Genomic DNA, 10,675 nt, shown 5'->3' on the forward strand with positions numbered 1-10,675 from the left:
GGAGCACAATTCTTTTATCTGCTCAGGGATGTGGGTGCAGATGTATGTACCAGTAAAATCCCTAAATACGGATTTAATACGGTGGTGGAAAGGATTTTTTTTTTTTAAGATGTTTACTATTCTCTTCCAGCCTGTGCTCACTTCCAAAATTATTGCTGAAATTTATTTTGGGAAAATATATGTTGTTTTGTGGGGTGTGTTCACCCTTTCTCAATGATCACTCCTGGATGGCTGTGTTTTTTCTTTCCCTGTCAAAGTTTCTCACGTTACATTAGAGAAAAATCAGTCCTGGATACTACCTCCTTAGTTACATGCTTGCCCATATGTATCTGCTTCTTTTTTGTAAATGAAACAGTAATAGCTGCAGGCTTAGGAGATTACGTTTACATGCAAAAGAAAGCAGGAACACAGTATCTATAAAAAAAGTAGACAGTTGAAAAGTGACTGTCATAAAGTCACGAACACTAAACCATGAACACACCATCTGTGTTAGGCAGTTTTGTTTTGAAAGTACACGACTTAAAATAATGAGAAGAACTTACATTTCTTTCACAGTGGGAGATAAGGTAAAGAACTCCACAGTAATACTGTGCACTTGCTACTGTATCCACCTTTTTGCTAGTCCTTCAAAACTAGATGCACTTGTAAGATTGTCATTACGTGATGGGGGAAAGGTGTCTTTAACTTTTATTTCTTCTGCTATGAGTAGGGATTCTGAAGACATGCTGCCTGGCACTACTCCTCTAAAGGGAAGAGCAAGGAAGGTGACTGTCATAGATATGCAGTAATTGTATATCTCATCAGTAATAAATCCGTTATTTGCTGGCAACCTTTACATTGATTGGAGAATCATTAGATGAAACACAAATTATGGCACTCTGACATAAGAGAAATATAATATTGTGTAACTCTTATTTTGAAATTACTGCAAACCGTATTATGCTGAATTAGTTGAATTTCATAAAAGATAGATGTTTATGTGGTTCTTAGGCTATTTAGACTCACATTGAGTTAAGTGAAATGCTACCTATAATCCAGTCTCTAACTGAAGTTAGTAAGAAACTTTTGTTATGAGCAGGTTGTTCCTTAACTATTTCTTGCATCTTTTTCTGAAATGTGGTTATTATCAGTTATGATGTTTCTTAACTTTATCTGTTTGCTTTCTGGGTCTTCTGCTGCAAATCTCTTTAGAGGGCCTGCTCTAATTTTTTATTTAGTGCTTTTTTAGGCTAGGTGGGAAGTGACACAAATTCTCCTTGTTTCTAAGATTTCCTGATTATTAATCTCTAACTCTGGTATCTAAGAAGAACCCACTGTTCTGGCTGTTGAAATACAGACTATTGTTCAGCAATATGTCCATGAGGCAGTCCTGTTTTCCAGGTCTTAATGTGATTTTTGTCACTGAAACAGCAGCAGTAGTCCATCAGACTCGGATTTATATTTCTGCATTCTTATTTATCAGTCTTGCCATGAATGTCTTAAATGTTTTATTTCAATCTAGGCATGTTCAGTATTGCTTCTTGTCCTTTAGTTTACTGTTCCCCAGGACTATGTGCAGTTATTCACTGCCTTGCTAACTGCCTTCAGGCAAGAAGGTATTTTTGTCCACTGATCAGTTATTTGGCAGGGGGTGAAGAAAAGCAGTATAAATCAAAGCAGAATAAGTACTTCAGAGTTTATTAGAATGGGAGCTGTAAATTGAGAAAAGTTACCTAGGTCCTCTAATGGATATTTCTCTTGAAGTATCACCCCACAGTATCTTGAGTTGTGAATGTGTTATAAGATTTTTTGAGGCAAGAGAGATTATCTTCATTGGAAAAAAGTAACCAGTAATTTTATTGCCCTTGCTTCTGTCATTGTTGATGCTTGTGCTGTATGAAAAAATGCAAGATACTACCTTTTCTGCTGTTGCTGTCTGCACCTATTCTAGGTTGTCCTGCCAAGACGCTTTGTGTTTGGGGCATAACAGTGAAGAGAGAAAGCTGAGCATTCACTTTTTCAAGAGAAGATTTCCCACATGTCAGCTGAACATCATCTTGTTAGCACCTGATGCGAGATTAAAGCATGTAAAGCTAAAATATACCTTAGGTCGAAGCAGAAAATTTGGATAAAGCAAGGGAAAAAGTGTAAACTGCTTTAAAGCTCCTGTGCAAGTTAGTCTGCAAACGCCTTGCTGGAGGGATGAATAGCTCACAAGTCTGAACTGTGATAGACAGAGCAGGCTTATTTGTTTCACAGCAGTTTAGTATGGCACAGTCATCATGCCAGGTAAAGGAAGTCTTCTTTCTGACACTGAGTAGCGTAAAACTTCCAGCGATCTTACCTCATGCATTTTAAAAGAAAAGGCGTTGTTGCTAACTGAATTCAGGATGAACAGCAAGCAACTAGACAGGTGAACAGATTTCTTCTGCAGTTTTCAACTCTTAGTGAAACATTTCAGTTTAGGTGATACAGTTTGTGGCACAGGTATATATGTGTGAATGTTTTATGCCGGAATTGGAAGCATCATCCATAAGCTGTGTTCTCTGTCCCATGTATGCACGTTGCCCTTCTGTCAGTATTCTCAGTATACCCTGGCTTTCTTTTTAGAAAAGATATGCTAGTTTACTGGCTGCTCAGTTAGAGGCAGAGTACTAGTGGCAAACTGCAAGTTTTGGTAATGAGTCTATACTGATTTAGAGTAGATTTAGAACCGATTTAATGGCTTGGCTTGCAGTGGTCAAGTTCTAGGTAGACTAAGATTATATAAACTGGTTTTAAAGTCATATCTCTGGGATTTTCACATTGAACTTCGAATAACTGGTTTAGATACTGCTGAAATTCATGCAAATGAACTGGCACTTTAGGTTCCTTGTCCTTTTCAGCAGCACACCTCAAGGAGATCTTGAATGAGCATGTGGGCAAGCAGATGAGTGTTGAGTATCTAATGTCATGATGGTATGATATCTGTCAGGCTTTCCTTTCCAGACAAATGTGGGGTTTTTTGGTGTTTGGGTTGAGGTTTGTTTGTGTTTTGTTTGTGGTTGCATATTTATGCCCTCTCAGAACTGAATTCTCTCCCAGTTCTCATGAGTTCTGTGATGTCTTACATTGTTTTAACTTGAAATTAATTGGAGTTTTTCAGGACCTTGTCTTTTTTCCCACCTTCATTAAAATTGTTCTATCAGGTAGCTTTCATTTCTCTCTGCAGCCTGTTTTGTACTGTACCTTTCACAAAAATAATGTAGTTCTTATCCACTAGATTTCAGTATTTTGCACATCAAAGTAAAACTATTGTTCTTCAAACCTAATTTAAAATCTAGGTTTTCACTGAGTCTATGAGTATTCTGTGCTATTTCTGACTCAAACTATGCAGTTCAAAGGATATTCCAACATACGCATGCTATTCACGAATCCTTCAGAATCTATTGGAAAGGGAAGATTCATGTCTTTTTCAAAGCAGAGGAGATAGTTATTTATGAAGTTTGTAATTCAGAGGAAGTATTTAGCAGGCAGTGTCCCAAGTCCACATACAAAAGTGATGGCAGCTTTTTTAATGTACTGTATGTAGGGATTTGCAAGATGGACGCCAGGCATCTTAATATCTCTGTAAAATTTTACAGAATAGCACTTTGATAAATGATTCTTCAGAAGGCAATGAAATGTTGGTCTTCCAGGAAGAGAGAATATATTTTGAATGTCATGTCTGGCTATTGCATTTTCTGTAGGCACAGCACAGTGTAAAAGTAATTCTTCTGTCATTTATAGTCTTAGAATCCTAAGCAAAGCACCATCTCAATCTTTTTGCCAACTCACCTGTGCCTCCTTGTTATTTCCCTTAGAAAAAAATCCTATTTTAAATTTAAACTTCTAAATTAAAAAACATATCTCTTGATGTCAGGTCAGCTTAGCAAAGAATTGTATTTCTTCTGTGTCTTTTTTTCTTGCCTGTCACTGTGTTATGACTGTACAGTCTCTAGCACAACTTACTAACAGAATGGTGAAGTTTTCTTGCACAATCATGATACTGAATTTACCATTGAAAATTATTTTTATGCAAGATCTTTGGGGGGGTGAAAAGGGGTTGTATATTTGCTTCTCTAAAACACTGTTTTGACTGCTCAGAAATCTGTGATCATATGCTTGGTCACCAGATAATTGAGAATATTCTGGTATTTATGGAGTAAAGCCACCCATATTACATTTTGGATTGTATGTTCACTGCTGGAATTTGATCACTATCAACGACTGGCTGTAGGTGGTACTATATTTCACAGCGTGGAAGCTGGTATGACACTTTTTTCACTTAAGAGTAAGTTCAGTATGGATTTCATGACTGCTTTCAGGGGAGCACGATTAGGACATGTATTCTTCATCTGTTCTGTGAAGAAGATAATTCAGGATATGCTTAGGCTTACAGCTTCTTCTGAGTAAACCAGTGTCTTCCTGAATTTGCAGGGAGCCTAAATCATTATCTCAGTCATAAGAAATTTGAAATATACTGAGATTATTGGTTTAGATATTAGTGCTTTTATATTTACTTGCAAGTCACATTAACAGATCCATGTGACTAGTGCACTTCTAGTTCTGAATTGGTTATTACATTCCTGGTATTGCGGAAAGTTGCAACCTGCACTTGTTTATGTGAGAGAACTTTTCTGGTAACTTTTCTAGGATAGTTATATGTTACCACATAAACGTGGGATACACTAAACATGAGAAATAGGCAGCAGCACAGGGTAATCTATCGTATGAAAAAATGATAAATTTTGTATATAGATGTCACTGCTTTCAAGTTTGCAGACTGTCATACCTGTACACTATTTCAGGGACTGTGCCACTTTTTTCTTTTCTTTTCCTTTTTTCCTTTGCATACATAGGGATTCGGATTTTTAGTTACACTCTTTATTCTCTTTCTGTGCCAGAACATGAAAAGGGGGGAAGAAAGGGAGAGTAGGGGATGCTGCATAGAGGGGAATTTCTTCTGGTTTTAAGAATCCATAGAAAAAAGTTCAGTTTGTGTTTAAACACCATCATTAAAAGGTCTGCTGGGAAAGCAGATGTGATACGGTAGGTCACCATAGTAGTTTGTCTCAACCAATAGGAAAGGTCATTCCTTATTGTTTAGAGAAATAACTAAAAAGGGAGAATGGTTTAAAAAGTTTCATAATTCAGTTTGGGGACCAAAAAAAAAAGTCAAACCAGGATGTGTGTGGATGTGTGCATCCAAAAGCATCAAGGAAGGTGCTGAACCTGAGCAGTTCAGTAGTTTCTGAAATGCTGGTGGATGTGGGGATTCCCTGGAAGGGCGATTCTTGTCTTGTGTCTGAGTTGCTGCCCAGATTCTGTTGGATGAAGTGTTGGATATTTCCGCGTTATTAAGGTGGGCTGAAGCAAAGCGGACTTGGAACTCATTTCAAAACAGTAACCCTTCCTTTAAGTCTGTGTACTTCAATTTTTTTTCTTCCCCTGCACAGTGTGACAGTGCATGAGGGGGTGTGTGTGTAAAGGAACTTGTCTTAGCAATGGTCTCCTTCAGAGACCATGTATGGGTAAAGCAGTTCGGCTGGTTCAGCTCCCTGCTCCTCCCTCTCGGGGAGCTGAGCAGAATCTCTTCTGCTGCGACGGTTGTTCCACTTCGTGCTTTCTATATTTGTACAGCAGCAGCACGCTAGCTAACCGGGTGGTGTGGCCGGCCTTGTGTGCATTCGGCATTTGCCGAGCAGAATTGAGAGCCAGGGCTTACAGTCTCTGTTGTTACCTCCATCTGTCTGTCTGTCTCTGGGGAGGATTGGCGTTCCAAGTGAAAGGTGATCTGTCTGTGGATGGTTGTGGGTGTGTGGTTTTTTTTGTTTTGTTTTGTAAAATGCAGTTCATCCAAGTTGGAAGTCTAGGAATGGGGAGTGGAGGGGTGAAGACAGTTGTCTTGCAGGCAGAGTAGGTAGGGGGTGTCAGTAGTATCAGAAAGATAGTTTTAACCTCCAAAAGAGCTGCTGTCTTCTGGGATGAAGGTTTTAATGTCCCTGCGTGCTTTGGGGAGTGATTAGCCAAGGGCCTTTATCTTGCTATAAAAGGTCTATTGTTGCTGTCTGCCATGAAGATTAATGAAAACTAGATCCTGTCCTGGAAGACCTGAGTGCTGTCTTCGCTTGTTATGTACAAGGTGGATTAATGAGCTAGACCCTTGCCAGCCTGGTTTGGAACAGGGAGTTGATGCTGAGGTATGGGATTGAGGAAATACCTTGTTGGGAAGAGTTGGAAACTCGTAACTGGGATTTCCCTGGCTGTTCATTTGCATGAACTTTGTATTATGCCCTGTACGAATTGGGAGGACTATTCACAATTGCTTTTCTTAAGTAGTAGATCAGGTGAACAAACAGTGCAGGAAGTCGGGTAGTTGATGACACTGTAGTAAACTGTTGATACGATATTCTTTGAACCCCTTAGCAGAAAGATGCTCAAAATAGTGGCAGCAACTGTATCCACTGTTAACATTGGCCATACATTTTTTGAGGAGGAGAAAGAGGGAAATAGGTTATAGATAACTTTTTCTGTCTTTTAGGGAATGCTGTCCATTTACAGTTTCTGCTGCTTTTTAAATATCTGTGCAAATAAGCATAAGACCTTTTGTTTCTGGAATTTGAGTGAAGAAAAGATTTTCACTTGTGAAACAGAAGGCAGCATCTTGCTAAAATCATTCTTGAGGACCATATTCCATAAACTCTGTCTGAATTATTTTTCGTTCTTACCACTGCAGTGTTTTCAATGTATTTCCTCTTGAGAAAGCTATGTATATCTCAAGTTTGGAAGAAGCAAATTGCAGAGGCAAATTGGGGGATCTCAGCTGCACGGCAGTGTCTGAATTGCACTGTGTATGCAGACAGGGAACTGTGATTGATGTGTGACATCATCTTATTATTGAACTACTTGAAATGAAGCAACTTTGTTGTTTGTCTGTTTACTGATCACTCGTTGTGTAACAGGGACACGCTGTGGTAGTCCATAGTAGTTCCATCTTCATTTGGAAAACCTATGGAGTTCATTGTGAATACGCAGCTTCTGGGATGTTAAGTCTGTCGCCTCAAGTGCCCTGATGTGTCACAATTCTCGCATCCTCCAGAAGCCCTCTGCCTGCCTTTTATCCCACTTTTCTACTTCTTGACTCCCCAGTTGGCATCCTTTCTTTTATACTAGTCAGAGCAAAGTGGCAAAAACATAATGTAAACTGTTTCTGAGTTTACGATACCAATTAAAAACAAATCTTGGTATTGTTTGATGCCGGTCATCAGGGTTGTACAATTCCTCTACTTTGAAATGTTTTCTGGTAGCACACTTAATTTTGTCCTGTAGCAGATGGAATTATTACATGTTTGAAGAATATTGTTTGTCCATTCTGTAAAAGATGTCACGAACAGAACACAAAAGTTGTCAGATGAGTCAAACACTGAAGAAATACATGTTTACCGAGTGTATTGAGTAGATGAAAGATAAAGCCAGGCTGTACAATGGCATTAGGGGGTTTAAATCTTCCATTTTGTAATAGCCTTCTTAAAGGCAGTATGTAGGGAAGTGACATTGTTCAGAGGTAAGCTGAGCTGTCAGTTCTGTTTCTTGGAAGGCAAACGCTTTGACTACATGGTACATTTGTCTTGCATCTATTGCCCACTAGTGCAAAAAGGGTGACTTAGTGTTCTGCCAGTTTCCGGGAGTTCAAGTGATTCATGTAGCAAAATATAATGCATTAGGTGTATTAGGTCAGGAAGTCATATTTACAGTATATACCTCCATTTTAAGGAAAAATACACAGTAATTAATTCTGGATTGACTGTGATGTTATCCTGTTTGCAGAAAAAAGTTTCATCAAGGTTGGAGACTAGTCAGAAATTAACTTTTGTCTGACATCCTTAGAAGGTCTTGAAATTCAACAGGAAGAGGTAATTCTTTATCTCCTCACCTTATTGCTTTCTTTGTTTATGAAAATATTTTTTTAATACCATAATCATGCAGTTGAACAATAAAGTTACATTAAGGATAGACATATGGGAAGATTACAAGAATTTGGAATGAAGTCCAGTGTTCATTTGAAATTAAACATACAACTGCTGCTGAAAAGCAGTTACAGGTATTAAACTCCAAGGTGAAAAGGATTTACTTGTAACTTTAAAAAGCCAAATCATATAGTTTAATCAAGGTTAACGAGTGACACGTCTTTAAACATCGGGGGAAGTCCACTGACAAAGAAGTGGGACGGTAAAAGTATTACATGGAAGAACATGCACACACTTCTAAGTATAGTGTTTTCTTAACGGAAGTAGTGGAAGTCTTATTTATCGCATGGGACTTTTAATTCTCTACTGGTTAATCCTTTTCATGTGCAATTCAGCAGCTCAATCTGATGATGCAGTTGCATGAGTAATTAGAATGAGCATATGTCAGTATTGCTCTGAAAGAGTCTTGTTCCATCTTTCATGCACTCCCCTTTTCCTTTGTGCTGCCAAGAGCATCTGTGTGGTTGTGCAGTGAATTCAATCAGGGAACGTGTCTGGGTTAAAACTATTTTTAACTAGATTTTCCTGTTGTTGTTGGTAGGCTAGTTCACACCTGGATCATTTCCTTTCTCAGGCTTTTTATACAGAGGTGGAGATAGATAGCTGGTGAGGAGAGTTGTGTTCTGCTCTTTTGGCAAATACGTTGCCTTAAACTGGATCTGCAGTAGGAGTATCTTGATCTGTTCCTTTGTATTTCCACCCATCTTTATCGAGAGCTTATATCCAGTCTTTTCTAGTAATATAACCCAAAAAAATGAAGTAAGACTTGTTTGCTTGTGTCACCTGCTGTGGCACATATCATTTGGTTCTAGACAGGGAGGTACCAAGTGTTGCGTTCACAGAGAGATAGCAGAGTATTTGACACATGCTGTGCTTGATGCTGCTGTACAGAGAAACCTGCTGTTTGTTTGGGCAGAACTTGGTGAACTTTCCTTATGTGAGGACAAGAGAACATAATGTGCCCGGTAGACTGTTAACATGTAAGGTTTTGATTCAGGAGGTGTAAGGTACCTCCAGAATCTAGATATGAGGCATAGAAATGCTGAGTTCAGCAAGATATGCAAGAGGATTTTATGTTTATTTTGATTCCTTATGCAGCCAAAACTGTATTTATAGCACTTGGTTTTGTCATAAAGTTTCCGGAGTCTCCTCCTGCTAGCAGTGGAAACCAGCTGATGTCATACTGTGCCTTCCAAGAAAAGTGAATGGAAAGAATTGATGGAGAAGTGTGTAAGAGAAAATGCATGCATAAAACTACAAGCAAGTACTGAGTCTCTCTAGTTCTTGACAAAGTGTGCTGACACTCTTGATCCTTCCCACCCCCTTCTCCCCCCACCCAGGTGAAGCCCAAGATAGGGTGACAGATCTAGCCTTGTATAGCAGGGAGGGTTTCTGGGACCTTGGGAAGAGAGGAGCAAGCAAAACTGTGTTGGTGCAAGAGTCAGTGAGTGTTAATCACTACAGGCGAGCACCCTGGTGTGGGTGTTTCAAGGTTACAAAATGGACCATGAGGGTAGTTTGTGGAGTAAAAGGCCTCTCGTATCAGTAGAAAAGACATGATATTAGCCATCTTTAGATGTTCATAACAAAGAATGAAAGTTAGGCTTTTCAGACCGAAAAGTTCATCTTAAGTGTGGCATTACATTTGTGAATGGTATTAAAAAACCAATGATGTTTCAAGGTGCTGCATGTGTTTATGCATTGATGTGTTTTCAGTTTGTATAATGTTGTCAATGAATGCAGCTTTTTTTTTCCCCTGTATTATTTACACTTGTTTGTATGCTTCAGCTAACAAAGATACTGAAGAAGGGGAGCAAAAAAGAAACCAAAGTATATATGATGGTGCTGCAAATGATGACGAATGGGAAACCTTCAGGGACCTTGAGTAGAAGCTTAGGAAGAACTGCTTAGCAGTGAAATGGTTAGGTTTTATTTCATTTGGGTTTCTGAACAAAAGTCAGGACGTTCCTAAGTTAATGTTCCCACAGCAACGCCAGTGTTTGCCTCTGAAAAAGAAATGGTATGAAATATTTTTTTAAAGCTTCAGCTCTACGCAGCCAATATTAAATCTGTTGAAGTATTAGTGAAAATCATTTGCTCTTGAAAGTGATTTGATAAAATACAGCACTGACTTCAGTTCTTTGCAGATGTTAGTGAGTGTAATTTGAGACTTTTATCCATTTTCTTCTGCAAAGGATTTGACAGTGTGCCTATTAAAAAAGAAATATGGAGCATGTTTTCACTCTTTGGTTCACAGGCGTGACAATGGCAGATTCTGCTTAGTACAGTTCATGGCAAGTATTTGTCTAATCATAGTCTTTAAGGTCTCTTCCAATGATTCTATCTCGTTCCAACCCGCTGCCATGGGCAGGGACACCTTCCACTAGACCAGGTTGCTCAAAGCCTCATCCAGCCTGGCCTTGAAGACTTCCAGGGATGGGGCATCCACAGCTTCTCTGGGTGACCTGTTCCAGTGCCTCACCACCCTCTCCCTGAAGAACTTCTTCCTGGTATCCAACCTAAATCTACCCTCTTTCATTTTAAACCCATTACTCATCTCCTGTCACTACAGGCCTTGGTGAAAAGTCTCTCTCTGTCTTTCTTGTAAGCCCCCTTTATATATTGCAAGGCTGCAAAAAGTCTACCTG

Source organism: Eurypyga helias, unplaced genomic scaffold (assembly GCF_000690775.1).
Source record: "Eurypyga helias isolate BGI_N326 unplaced genomic scaffold, ASM69077v1 scaffold5210, whole genome shotgun sequence".
NCBI classification, from domain to species: domain Eukaryota; kingdom Metazoa; phylum Chordata; class Aves; order Eurypygiformes; family Eurypygidae; genus Eurypyga; species Eurypyga helias.